General features: G+C 36.0%; 2 protein-coding genes across 2 annotated transcripts in view; one reads left to right on the top strand and one right to left on the bottom strand.

Moving 5' to 3' along the window:
• Positions 1-13,924, bottom strand: part of LOC105423506 (pfs47 receptor-like) — a 101,385-nt gene that overhangs the window by 67,145 nt on the left and 20,316 nt on the right. The window lies entirely within an intron of this gene.
• Positions 8,888-13,924, top strand: part of brat (tripartite motif-containing protein brain tumor) — a 113,195-nt gene continuing 108,158 nt past the window's right edge. Inside the window, exon 1 of the mRNA XM_089074031.1 lies at positions 8,888-9,373. The gene's annotated coding sequence lies outside the window, so the exon portion shown is untranslated. The remainder of the gene's footprint in view (positions 9,374-13,924) is intronic.

The raw sequence follows: 13,924 nt of genomic DNA on the forward strand, positions 1-13,924 counted from the left end.
GAATTTAAAATCGTCTTATTCGAAACAAATGTCTAATAATAATAAAAGATGTTTTCAGATTTGAATATCTTAATGTTTTAAATTTAAATATCGTATAAATCTGATAGACTTTTGAATATTAAAAAATGCAAATAAAGAATAAAACATTTAAATGTTTTAAGAATATAACTTCTTTCTTCTATGAATGGTACCAATCATTAACAGCTTTGAAGCTTAATTCATTCGCACGAAATCCGTGATTATTCATCCCATGTCCCAAATATCGTTCTCCGACATGCTTTGTTCTTTTATGCTCATTCATTACTGCCAACACATCTAATCCGCTCATCTCGAATAATAAATAATCACGTCGCAAGCCCCGTGATATATTTTTAAAAGCGGAATAACCTTTCATTAAATAATTGTAAATCTTTGGTCGTCTCTGGTTTGGTTCTGCTATGCTACATAATTTGATTTTATAACGTGTGAAAGATGCAAGAGTAAGGTATAACCGACGTTGCATTCAGAAGACGCTTAGCAAGGCTCGTTTCCGTTGCTGAAAGAACGAAGCTTATAATTTCCTCCGTGAAACCTCCCCCCCCTCTCTCTCTCTCTCTCTCCTTCTCTCTTTTTCTCTTCGTCTTTACTTCTCCTCCTTCCTTGCCTCTTAAACCTCCTCGGTTTCGGCCGCGCGACACAATAATGTGCAATTACGCGGTACACATACAATTATTGCAGTATGTTCGGCGCAAGCAGCACTGTGCTCGTAACCGCTGCTATTTCGAGCTGCGGCTGAAACCGCTCCGGTTAGCCCCGGGGGGATTCAGGACGATTCAGGGGAGAAATATGCGCCGCTAACATTTTCTTTCCACGAGTAACTTAACACTTTAAATCCGACGCCGCCGGCATCTTCGTGGCATTTCAATCGCCAACGAGCCGTGAACGTGAATCCTCTTACGTATTATGTAATTTATGATCCTTCCAACGAGAGTTTATCGTTTATATATCTTTGCTGAAAACAAAGAGACGTAGATACCTGCGCGATTAATGCGGATTTTGCAATTATTCCAGTCTTGTATTGCAAATTGCCTTTGACAAAATCTTAGAAATGTGTTTCTCAGGGATTTCCTTAAGCTATTGCAGCAAAGACTTAACTTCGCTCAACTTGAAAACGCTTCGAGGAATGCTTTGCTATGCTCTAAAAATTATCTGCTCTTTGACGCATTTGCACGGCGCTCTATGCACGCATTCATGTGTTCCTAATTCTGCTCGACATGTAAAATCTAACTCTTTGAAATACTCATGAAGAAGATCATATATTTTAACGCTGACATAGAAGCATTTGAAAGATAAATGGATTCGTTTTTTAGCTTTCTATGTCGTCTATAAAATTTATTTAATTTCTTCGTATTGATTATTTAAATGTTAAAAAGATATTTAGAATTTATTATTTTACAAATGTGTGCTGTTCACTGCAAAATATCTTAAATTTTATTTAATTTGAATTTTTATCTTTCATATTTTAAGTTACGTTATTTTCAATGATCTACTTTTTCTCTAACATGTATTCTTTTTCGTTACTATACTAATATTTCCCGGAATAAAACAGAGTCACAGTAATATAAAATATCTCAATGCTACTAAAATATTTTAATGCCAGATTTTGTTATAAATTTCTTTTTCTTAAAATAAATAATACATTCCTGTTTTATAATCTTTATTATTTATTATTCGCTTTTATAATTTTTAACTCAATTATATTAATATATAATCAATTTTTCTTTTATTTTTCAGTATTTTGCATGGATGTTGCACAAATTTATAAAATATTTTGTAATATTACGAGAATTTCGTCATAAAAATCAGTTCTCAACGTACAAATACGTTTGTGAAAGAAATAGCACGCATAATTCATAATAATGAGTTAAAGATTCTCATCTTCATTTGATGTCACAAAATATACGATACTGCTGCTTTTCGATAGCTCGGCTCGCTTAACCGTAGTGAACTCATTGCGGAAAATTGCATTTCTACCTGTGATAAATCGTCAAGGCACATTGCCGTGCTCACGCGAACCACGGAAAATTCAATATTTCGCTCTCTCTTTCTCTCTCTCTCTCTCTTTTTCTCTCACCGACCCCGACAACATTCTTAACACGCCGTGGATTAAGATCGTTTCAGATGACTCTTTTAATGCAGCGTTCTATCACTCGGCGCGGCATCTCAAATGTCCAGGAAGCGATTTCGAAACGAGATTTTATTTCACGAGTTTTAAAGGCGAGGTCCATTAATTTTCCAATACATATATAATAAGTTAAATTAATAAACAATTTGTAAATGACATGCGGAATATTTTATTAAAAATTCGAGAGGAAGAAAGGAATTTATATATATTTTATAATATATGTATAAGCGAGCTTTTGATATGTTATTTGTATTTGCGTAAGTATGTATATTGATCTAAATCTAGTTTTTGGACATAACAATTCGTCGTAGCAACATCTAGAACGCTATGCTTCGCGCTATCTTACATTTTCGGAGCATTTTTCTTCATTAAGTTTTGAATGTAAATATACGAGCACAATTTATAACGTCGTAAAAGTGCACGGAATTATAAATACATATAAATAAGTAATAGTTAAAACAAATTTAAATTTAAGTAGCTTTTCGGAAATGATAAGAAAATTTAATAGATAGTTCTACAATTAAAATAAAATTTATAACTAATCAAAAATATTTTTTAAAAATTAAAATACATTTTAAATAGTGATAATAATAATTTTTCAATTGAGCTTTTTAATTTTTTAATTTTGATGAACGATAAATTTTTTAATTTTGATGAACGATAAATTTAATTCCATTTTCAATTAAATTAAATTTCATACCGAATTTTGTATTTTCTTAAATAATAAATTTATATAGATGAATAAGTTTCCGTTGATACAGGAAATGCTGTTAAGTAGTCTCTAATCGATTGTTAAATTCGTTAACAAAAACAAGTAATGTTGAAAATTATCAGAGAAATCAAAAAACCATGATGTCTATAATTAAATATATCTAGAAAAATTTTCGTTTTACGTAAAATATATTTTGGCATTGCACAAAATTATAAGATAAGTCAATTTAAGGAGGAGTCGTTGTTATTGTGTATTCAATTTCTACATCGGAGCCAGTAAAGTAGTAAAGTAGTAAAGTAGTTCCTATCAAATTTTTGAGACGTTCTATCATCGCGCGAATGGCTTTCAGACATAAAGCATTTCCCATGATTTTACTTACTTCCCTTTCACATATCGAATCCCAGCGCGTGCGCACGAATGCGAACACACCAAAGAGAATCCTCCTTCCTTTCAAAACCAGCTCTATCGGTCTCCTCCACGGGGAGCTAAATCCATTAGACATTCCTCTTCTCTTTTTCCACGAGATAGACGAGATATGGATACAGGCGCAACGGTAAAGTCGATGCGGAAAAGATGCGAAACGCATTGGTCTCTCGGCGAAGCAAAATTCACGGCGAGACAGCACGATAAGAAAAGTATATTCGGTAAATTAAGTTGTCGAAAACCGCGTATGTTTCCTCGATTTATTTATTTTCTTATCAATTTTTAAGGTTGCTACAAAGAAATATGGAAATCTTCTTCGTGGTGCAATTTGATATTAGTTTACAGGACACAAGAGATTTGATATTAGCTTACAGAGGATGCAAGATTACTAGGAAAATCCTTCACTTTACTTCGTTCGATTGAATCCTTATGCGGGTTAAGGGACAAGCTAAATTGCTCCCGCAAGATTGACGCTAATTACAGATCGCGACGTAAGGGATTAGTATGGGATATATATTGTAGGTCGGGGTGATGGAGCAGAACAATGAACTTTACTAATACAACTACAAAACATGATAAAGCAGTACTAGACTTTAATAACAGCTTTCCACAATGTTGGTTTGTTCCATAGAAAAAGTTAAAGCAAGGGATTTTTCTTTTATTTTAAGTCAAATGTTTGAATTTAAACAAAGTAAGGTATTTTGCTAATATAATATAAAAATTTTTATAATAATATAAAAATATGTTAATTTGTAAGATATAATATTAATTTTACAGTTCCAAAATATCCTTCGAATGGTGTTAAATATCGTTTAATTTTATTTTCTTCACTTGTAAAAAGAAGCATAATATATAAGCACATTTTTCACTTTTTATTTTTATCAAATTATCTTTCTTATTTAAAAGACTCAGCTTTCTTTAAACTAAAGATTTTTTTAAAATAAATAAAGAGTATTTTGCAATAATTTTTCAAATTGAAGAGAATATATTTATTGGTATTCAAAATTAAAGATATAAGAATATTTGATTCCTTTATTCTTTTAATCATAAAAATTTGAAATATGATATCAAATTATTTTTTACGATAACTCAATTGTATTGGTTGTATTATCATCAAAAAACATTTTGATATTGTAACATTCATGTTAATATTGTTGTCAATCAATAGTTTTGCAAAAGTTGCGATGCAACAATCAATCACTGGATGAGAAATAACTCGATTTATGCGAGGAACCCCGCGAGGAAGAAGGGCGAAAATATAGCAATCGAGAGAATGGCCGTCAATAGAAGCAGAACGATTAGGGTGCTTCAAGGGCTCGAACAGAGGAGGGAGGGGTTGCACGGCGTATTTGTCATGGTTGTTCGGCTCCGTGGAATTGTGCGCATGTTGCGCGTTTCCTTCTATGGTGGACCACAACAGTCCTGGAAATGACAGCTTGTTACGAGGATTTTTGGGGAAACATAAGCGTTCGGCTCGCATTCGCCGCTAAAGGATCGCTTTTACACGTGAACCTAGGCTCGCCCTGATTGTCGGTCAGTCCTAAAAAAACACATCTTTTTCCTGTTGCAGAAGCGTTCCTTTCTCGAAAAAAAAAAGAGATGCAAGATCACGCCAGATACTTTGACCGAGATGACGGTCTGGGAGCTATTGTAAACAAAAAGAAGTAAAAAAGCACATAATACCTCGTCATAAATTGAGATATGCATAAATGTCGTTCTCGGAAACTATTTTTTGTTTGTAATTCAAACCAAAGTTTTCGATTTTAAATGACATTTTATTAAAGTATTATAAATGGATATTTAATATTAACGTTCCTTTCCTCTATCTCCTTTTACATAATCGATGAAAAAGATTTTTATATATATTTTTTTGATAATACAGATTATATGTTTGCTGAGAATATAATAAATTATTATAAAATTCAATTTCTAAAATTATGATGACAACGTACTTGCGTCGTTATATTATGGCTGCATTTGTAAAACAGACTCTTAAAAATGTTTATAATGTAACAATATGATTATGTGCAATGATATAAACAGATGCGTATCATATATGTAAAATAATCTATGATAATTGAAAATTCAATATGTATCATTGCAAATATAATGTTTTCAATGATTAATATACAACCACATTACATTCACGCACGCATGCATCTAGTAATACGATATTTTACGACGTTGAGAGATGAAAGAGAAAAGAACAAAATTTCATATATACAGAAAATCAACATTGTTCTCCATCTAGTTAAATATGTTTAATTGCTTGATTAATAAATAAATAATAATGATTTATTTTTCGAATAATATAAATTTCAACTCCTCAATAAGCTATTGTTTATTATCTTTCTACAATGATTCTGCCACAGATATTCCGTTGCAGACAGTTTCTGATAGATGAATATACGCGAATATAGATATGTTTTTGCGAACAAAATATGACTCTTGCAAACGATAAACCAGTGATTACAAATAAAAATAAAAATCCGTTATGCAACGCTGTATTCGCTAAATAAATAATGCTTTTTCATGAAAGCGAAAATTGTGATAAAATCGTTTAGCTTTCGGTCATAAAGACATAAACATTTCAAGCTTCAATTCAACTGAAAATTAACAATTAATTACGTTAATTATTACAACATCAATGTGCTATTAAAATTAGCTCAATTATTTGTTTTTCAAAGTTATAATCAAAATTTTTAATCAATCTATATTAAATAATTTTAACCACGTGAACTGTTTGTTATTTATTGTTTTTCACTTATATGTTTGTTTAAGCTAACCAAACGGAAAGAGCTAAATGATGATAGTTAAAATAAAAATTGGAGTTTATAATCTCTTTTCTTCTCTAAGCAACTCGAAGCAAAATTGAAGATTAATATATTGCGCAAAATGAGATTGATCCAAGATATTTCCCGGCGACTTTACGACTGGCATCTCGTGATAGAGGTGGGGGGGAGGGGGGCCAACCCCTACACGCGGTACTAAACGCCGCATCCTCTCGAGTTTGTTTCCACCCCTCGTTTGCCCCCAGGAGCCCTTGGCCTCGCTGGCTCCTGCCACCTGCTAACCCCTGGCTCGCCTGCGACACGTCAATATTCGCCATCCACCCTCCGAAAACCGCCGTCCCCACCGTCGCTACCACCCCAGAGGCCAGAGGGGCGCAGGCGCTCTAGACAGACCAGACTGCACGATGGAGCCGCTGCTGGAGAACAAAGCGCTCGGATACGCTCGTAGCGCTTGGTGCGAATGCCATGTACTCGATAAAGCTGCGTGTCGTGAACGCCAAATTCATTTACGAGCCATTATTTACATGAGATCCCACAGATACAAGCCTCAGAATATAAACGCAATAAACATTCTACGATTATAGCGACGTCGTATAATAATAATAATAATACCGTTTAATCAAAGATAAGAAATAAATAGATCGAAAAATAAGAAATACCGATAATTTGCTCGCATACATTTGCCTGTCAAAGCTTTAAATGCTCGAAATTCATATAAATTTCAATGCATCATTAAAGTATTCATGTATGTTATATTTATCGAGATAAGCAAGGTAAAAGCTTTCGACGTAATGCGTAACTGTATTTTGTCTTTTAATTTTCTTTTTTGATATAATGTTTTAATGAATAGAATAAGTACAAAGAGAAAAAAACTGAAAATCAATCAGTAGTTTTTATGCGGAAAAATAACTGCGTAAAATAATAAACGACGAACAATACCATATTAATTTTCGCTTTGCATTCATAACGAATTCGCATTAACGTGCTTAGCACACGTACACGTCCACGTGTCAGGCGTGATAATACAAAAGTCAATGCGTGGCATATAATCGAATATGAGGAAGCGTTATCTGCAATCAAATTACAAGATCAAATGCAGCGTTGTTTGCATTTGATGTATTGAACTTTAGCAAGATCGGCCGGAGTGGAGGTAGCAAATTCGATTAAAACTTGATTTATAATTCACAGAACAGATGGAACTTAAGGGCACTTCGTGTGCGCGTTAAATAAACATTATAATAAATGTGAAACAGCGACGACACGTGACATTAGTATAATGCTTCATGTAGTATGTTACTCCACGTCAAGGTTGAGGACAAGAAATTATTTATATATTAAAAAACAATTGAGTTCTTTACGAATGTCATCGATTTAGTGACATGTCGCTATTTTCGGTGGTTATTTCAAATCCTAACTATCTAAATGATAGCTTATAAAAAAAAGCAATTCTTAGAAATTCTGATATCATCATAACGAGATTAGATTAGTATCGAAAATGGACAATGAGCCTCGTCCTTCCTTTATCAAAGTCATCCTATTTGCATCTCCTATATCTGGCACGTGTTATACACGTTATACGTTGTACATCCATCACGCAATATCGCAATTTTTCGCGACAAACTAAGCGTTGCGCTTGGAATGTAATATCCTTGAAATAGCGAGTAATGGAATACACGTAATCTAAAAATCATCGGGAAATCGAAAAAGACAGAAAGATAATATCCTTTTCTCTCTTTCAAAGATTCCGTTCAATTTTTGTCAAAAGTTGGAAGAATTTAATGACCGAATTGTGTGTGCGGTTCGGAAACGAGAGGAATTGTTGCGTTACGGCGAATCGAGATTCATGGGAAGATTACTCGCGATTCAACGGGCCGTCTGCCATTTCCTATTTCACTATGCAACGAAATTCTATGATTTTTTCCGCAATACGCCGGAAGTCGAGAGTTTTTGATTAAAGACCCGCGGCAATCGATATATAAATATTTTCGTTTACCGTGAAAAAGAAAGAAAGAAAGTCGTCTATATTACGAAGTGCCGTGTTTCATATTTACACCCTTAATCGAGCAATTCTTTACGTTCAAACGGAATTGGCGTTAGGGAAAATTAGTTGGTACGTACGGTGGAAATTCTTTTTCTCGGAAGCGGCCAGCCAACCAACTGACCGCGTTCGACCACGATGCTCTGGAAATACAAGCTACCAAAATAAATAGGAGCGATATTTTCTAATGTTCAAATAGTTTCGACTCCATGCAGCGCGCAATTGGGAAAACGTTTTCGACTCGTTTTCGAATCAAGAAAACCCCGTAACCAGAAATTCCGATCAGAAATTGAAGATGACCTCGCCTTATGCGAAACGCTTAAAACTCACTTCTGAAGTCACGTATAAGCCTAAAGAAAAAAAAATGTCGAGCGATGATACGAATGATGAAAGTCGCCATTATTCTACCCACTGACATGATCTACTTGATATTCTAGCCGGTTACAATTCTGTCTCAGGCGATGATCTCTGAGAAAAGAGCAGGCACGAGTCGCGAAAGTCGAGACGCTCGCTTGAGGTGACCGCGAGGCAACGAATACAAGCGCCAGCCGTGCTTATTTAACGGCGATCTCATGCAGAGTGAACCGAAGAAATCCCCAAAGGTTCGCACGAGTACGGTAAATATCGCGGGGGCGTGCGAACCTGCGCCCAGGTTCGCCTCACCTCGCCTCACCTCCGCACCCTGCTCCCGCACCGCCATTGCTAACCCCTCCTACGGCGGGGTTTCGCATCCCCGCCTCGCAAAACGTCGCCTCGTCGGCTGCTTCGTCGACTGGCGTCAGCGCCGTCAACGTCGTCGTCGGCGTCGTCGTCGTGTCGTGGTCCTCGCGTAAGTCCCGGCGGCCAGACTCCCGCGAGCGAAGCTGCACGGCGAGAACGCGCAAATTCGACAAATCCGCGACGACATCGTCCGCGCGTATCTCGCGCACTCGCACGTACTGCAAAATTCCGCGCGCTCCGCTCGGTGAACCGGAAGTGCAAGAGAGAGAGAGAGACGGAGAGAGAAGGAGAGAGAAAAAGAGAGAGAGAAAGAAAGAAAGAGAAAGAGAGAACTTGGCACGTCGGGCGGTTCAGTGTTATTGTTCTATTGCTGTTAATCAGTGTTTTTCATCGTAGCGATAAGCGTTATCAGAGATCTAAGGCGATCCGAAATAAAGTTCGAAGCAGATTTCCACATCCGGCAGCGGTCTGCATCTCTGTCACGTGGCGAATGTGACGAAAACACGTCGCATGGCTGACGCAAGGTAAAAGCGTATGTTACATTTATAGGGAAATTCATATTTCATACATATTTATTATATGTATGCTCCTTTGTTAATTTTCATGTATCTTCATTAAAATTGATATTTGTGTCAAGCAATATTAATATTTCCACGCATAGTAGCATGATACACACACACACACACACACACACACGCGCGCGTGCGCGCACGCACATATATATACATTTAAATATATCGATATATTTCATGTATCGCAACTTTGCTTATACATACAACTTTGTTTGAAAACTTCTGCTAACGAAAAAATCAATTTTAAATTCATCGGGGAAATCGACGTTAAAAAAATTTTTAAATATAATTTAAATATATATATATATATATTTAAATGTTTTGCCGATGAATTTAAATGTGTTACAAATTATGCTATAAATAAATCATAGACGGATTATTGTAATCATTGTAATAAGTATAATCGTAAATCAAAACTTATCATATATATAGTAATAGTATCGTTATAGGAAATGTATCATACATGCACGATTAAATTAATAATCCCAAACCATATACCTCTTTAAACATTCATTAGAATAATCTGGCAATCAATAAACATGATATAGAAATAGATAACGTCACTAAAATATTGTCATCAAAAGACAATTTCCTACATACTATATTTACTACCAAAAATTAAACTAAGAACAGATAATACTGTATATTCTTTTTTTTTTTTTTTTTTTTTTTTTGACGAATTGATTGGAGTTATCCAAAAATCATAGATATAATAAATATTACATTCATTCATGCCATGCATTTTCTTCCACGCATACTCCCTACACTCGGATATTTCTCTGTCCCCATATCCTTACGGATATCTCCACGTAGTGTAACCAGATGCACTTGGGACGAGCTATTAATATGAGAACCCTATTTCGGTCTGTGGTGTGTTTACAAGCTCGAGCTTGCCCCGTGCGTAAAACGGAAGTACGGCGGATTCGCTTTTACATACGGCGCGTTGGAAAGTCACGTATAACCGAGCGTACGACTGCCCGTCGCAATTTCCCTGAATTAATTAGATCGCATTCGCAGTCAGCGAGCCCGGGAGCTACAAAGTTGCGCATAGAAAGCGCACGCCAATCAACATGTCGCTCGTAGAGAGCTGAAAAAGTATGAAGAAATAAAAAAAAAAAAAAAGAAATAGCTGCGCTAAGAAAAGATACTGTTTCGCCATAATTAAGGTCACTTCCTGATTTAAATAATGATTCACCGTACCCATTACCGTTCTTCTCGTATAAATTAAACATTGCGATTTGCAAGCGATAAAATAATTAACTTGAGCTGACAAATATTTACAAAACTGTTAATTACTTCTCCGACATAATATACGCGAATGTAGAAAGCAGCAAAGAACATGTATATTTCGAATTTAAATCTATTTCTATTATTAGATAAATAAGAGAACTTTCAACATTCAGTCAGCAATTCAACTTCATATTTATCTTAGCTTTTATGAAAATACGTAATTAGTTTCGCAGACTTTTCATAATGGCTCAAATTCAGAATTAAGAGAACTAAAAATAGATTTAATAATGCAAATTTTCATATTTCTCTTGTTATCAATAAAATGTTTCCAGTTCCATCCTACAAAATATTATTCTAAAAGTGTTGTAATTCACAAAAAGTATATCATACGGATCTGACGGATATATACAAATATTATATATAATTATTTATAATTATATAAATTATATATATATATATATATAAAATTATTTTATAGCAATAACAGAAAGTCCAAAGCAAAGCTTTCCTTAATAGTTAAGGATGAATAAATGTGACGCATGTGATGAGACGAAAACAAAACTGAATTGTTTCGCGCATTTTCACGAAGACGACGAGACTTCGTTGTTGGCCGCCTCTTAGCGTTCCTTTTCTCCTCGTTCTCTTCGTTTTCGCGATCCAAAGATGCCGAGTACGTTCTTGCGTAATGCTCAACGGAGGAGAAAGTCGGCCTTACGGAGTACGGAGTTCGTTCTGTTCGTGCACGTGGAGCGCGCAGACGCTGATTCTGTAACCGCGATCACCAAGCGTTACACAAAGCGCAGATTTCCATCGCACTTTCGACGGATAAAACACTCGCGCCTGGCCGCATTATCTCGCCCGCTTATCTCTACCGACGAGTGCTCGGAAAATACACGGGCCACACTTCGACGTGGCGCTTTGTTGATTTTCCTCGCGTAACCTCCAGATTTCGATCGCTAAGACAACAGTCACATTTTTGCGCCGCGGCGCCAAACAGATACTTTGTCCGAATCGTATATTGGAGAAATTGTTATGTCCATATTGCCGCTAATTGTTCCATGCAAAAAGATAGCCGTCGAGCCGAGAGGCCTAGCGATAAATTGATGATATTCTATTATCGAAAAATTAATCCGCATTATGAATTTATATTCGTCCGAGGTTGAATTAAAAAAAAAAAGAAATCTCAATTCAAATCAGCTTCAATTTATTAAGTTAAGTCTGATTGAAGGGATATGTCAGATTGAGAATAATCTGATTGCCACGCTCGCGTTCTTAGAAAAAAATTAACATTCTTCCGATATTAACAAAAAGGATTCCATTAGCACGTGTGACTCCGCACGTACGAACATGTACGAGGATAATAATTAATGATGCAATGGTGATGTCTTCATTCAAGACGCCCGCCGCGACGATTAATCAAAACTTTCTCAGATCGAAGCGCCCATCGACGGACATTTCCGGGGAAATGTAAATGGAAAGGCAGAAGAACGCGCTTATTTGTTAAAGCGAACTCGTCGACAGGGCGGGTTTTTGATTCAAAGACAAAGCGAGCTTTGTCTTGGCGTAATCACCGTACCGATCCCGATACGGATGACGGTTGCAAGGAGAGATTGCGCTTTTCCCACGAAAGTATACTGCCAGGCGTATCTTTTTTTACTGTCAGATATTCTCGCGGCCATAACGATACCCTTCGCAAAGAAGTCTTTAGCTCGAGCCGGATAGCTCGTTATACTGTCGCACAAAAGAAGAAACACAAAACGATAAAGAGTATATTTTTTTCAGCGTAGCTTGTCTCGCGATCTAAGAAGAATCTGACGACACAAGTTACGTTACGTGTCTGACGAAGCCATAAACTCTCTGTGGCTTCGTCATTAGGTTTCGAACGAAATATCTTGCGTTATAAAATTTATCCTACGTTATTTATCCTACGAAATTTATAATTATTCATTAATATCAAAACCGTCTCGCTCAATCGGAATTTACATTTTTATCCCTTTTATATAAAAATCAATGAAAACTTCTCGGAATTTGCGAAAGACACTCGATATATGAGTTGAAATCGTAAATTTCTATTTCGGAAAATAGGTCAGAACGTCTGTACGAAGTGTCACATGTTTTTATCAAGTAAAGATTTGGTGGATGGATAAATTTGGAGCCAACATTTTTAACAACGACGGTAAACAAATATATCACATTGTTTAAAGAATTTTCATCCATCAATAGGAAACACATGAGATCATTTTAAAATCAAATCTAAATGAAATTTGTCTGTCAATAAAAATCAATCTGTTCACTTTAATGGACACTGTCGATTCTGTACATTAATAGTCTTCCTAGAAAGCGTGATTTACAATTTCCGGTTTTCAGGAAATTTGCAACAGAAATTCATCATACACTGGAGAATAAAGAAAAAGAAAAGAAATTTAAGACACTTTCCAAATGAATTGAGAATGTTGGAAAATGTCACAGGTATCAAAGAAATCGAGGATGTTAATATAAATATCATATTAAGAAATTGTTTTCTTTTTCCATTGGAATTTTTTGAGAGACATAAATATATTGCCAAATTCCGCGGTATCAAATTTCTTGGTTCTTGGTTGGTACAACAAAAAAAAAATGTTTCATATTGAAAAGAAATAATATGTGCCGAATGATAGAATCGAGAAACAACTTGGTCATTTATTTAATCTAAACGTTTTGATCATTCTAGTCGTGTGTTTCGCGAAATTTCCGCAGTTTCAATTTGCGAGTGCGCTAATACGCTCGGGAACAACCGATTGCCTTTGTCTTAATGTTCCGTCTAGACGGAGACGGTAATAGCGGCCGTTATAGCGTGTGTCATAAGACTGCGACTGGCCTGGCCCTGCGGGTAAAAATTGCATTTTCTCATGAAAGTTGGATGAATCATGCCGCGGTGTACCTCGACGGCGCCGACGGTGCAATTCCTACGGTCATCTTTCCCTCGACGAGGTTACGCTCCTAGTTCCCGGTTACGAAGCGATGTAATAAGATTTCGCCGTGTGTTTCGCGCGGTAAACTCGACAGTCTCTTGAGAAAGGAAACCGCCCGCTCCGTAATTACGCTCTCTCGATGAGCCGCTAATCCGCCGTCGACCCTACCGGCTGAAATTGTTTCAACAGCAAGCTTCATCGCGGCCGAGAACGGTGAAATATTTAATCGGCATGTCGAATCCGTGACTTCAGAAATGCATTAAATCACGAATATTGATCTTAAGGATGGAGACTTTCTATTTACCGTTCGAAAATATAATCT

Source organism: Pogonomyrmex barbatus, unplaced genomic scaffold, assembly GCF_055798465.1.
Source record: "Pogonomyrmex barbatus isolate J1 unplaced genomic scaffold, ASM5579846v1 scaffold16, whole genome shotgun sequence".
Classification (NCBI taxonomy): domain Eukaryota; kingdom Metazoa; phylum Arthropoda; class Insecta; order Hymenoptera; family Formicidae; genus Pogonomyrmex; species Pogonomyrmex barbatus.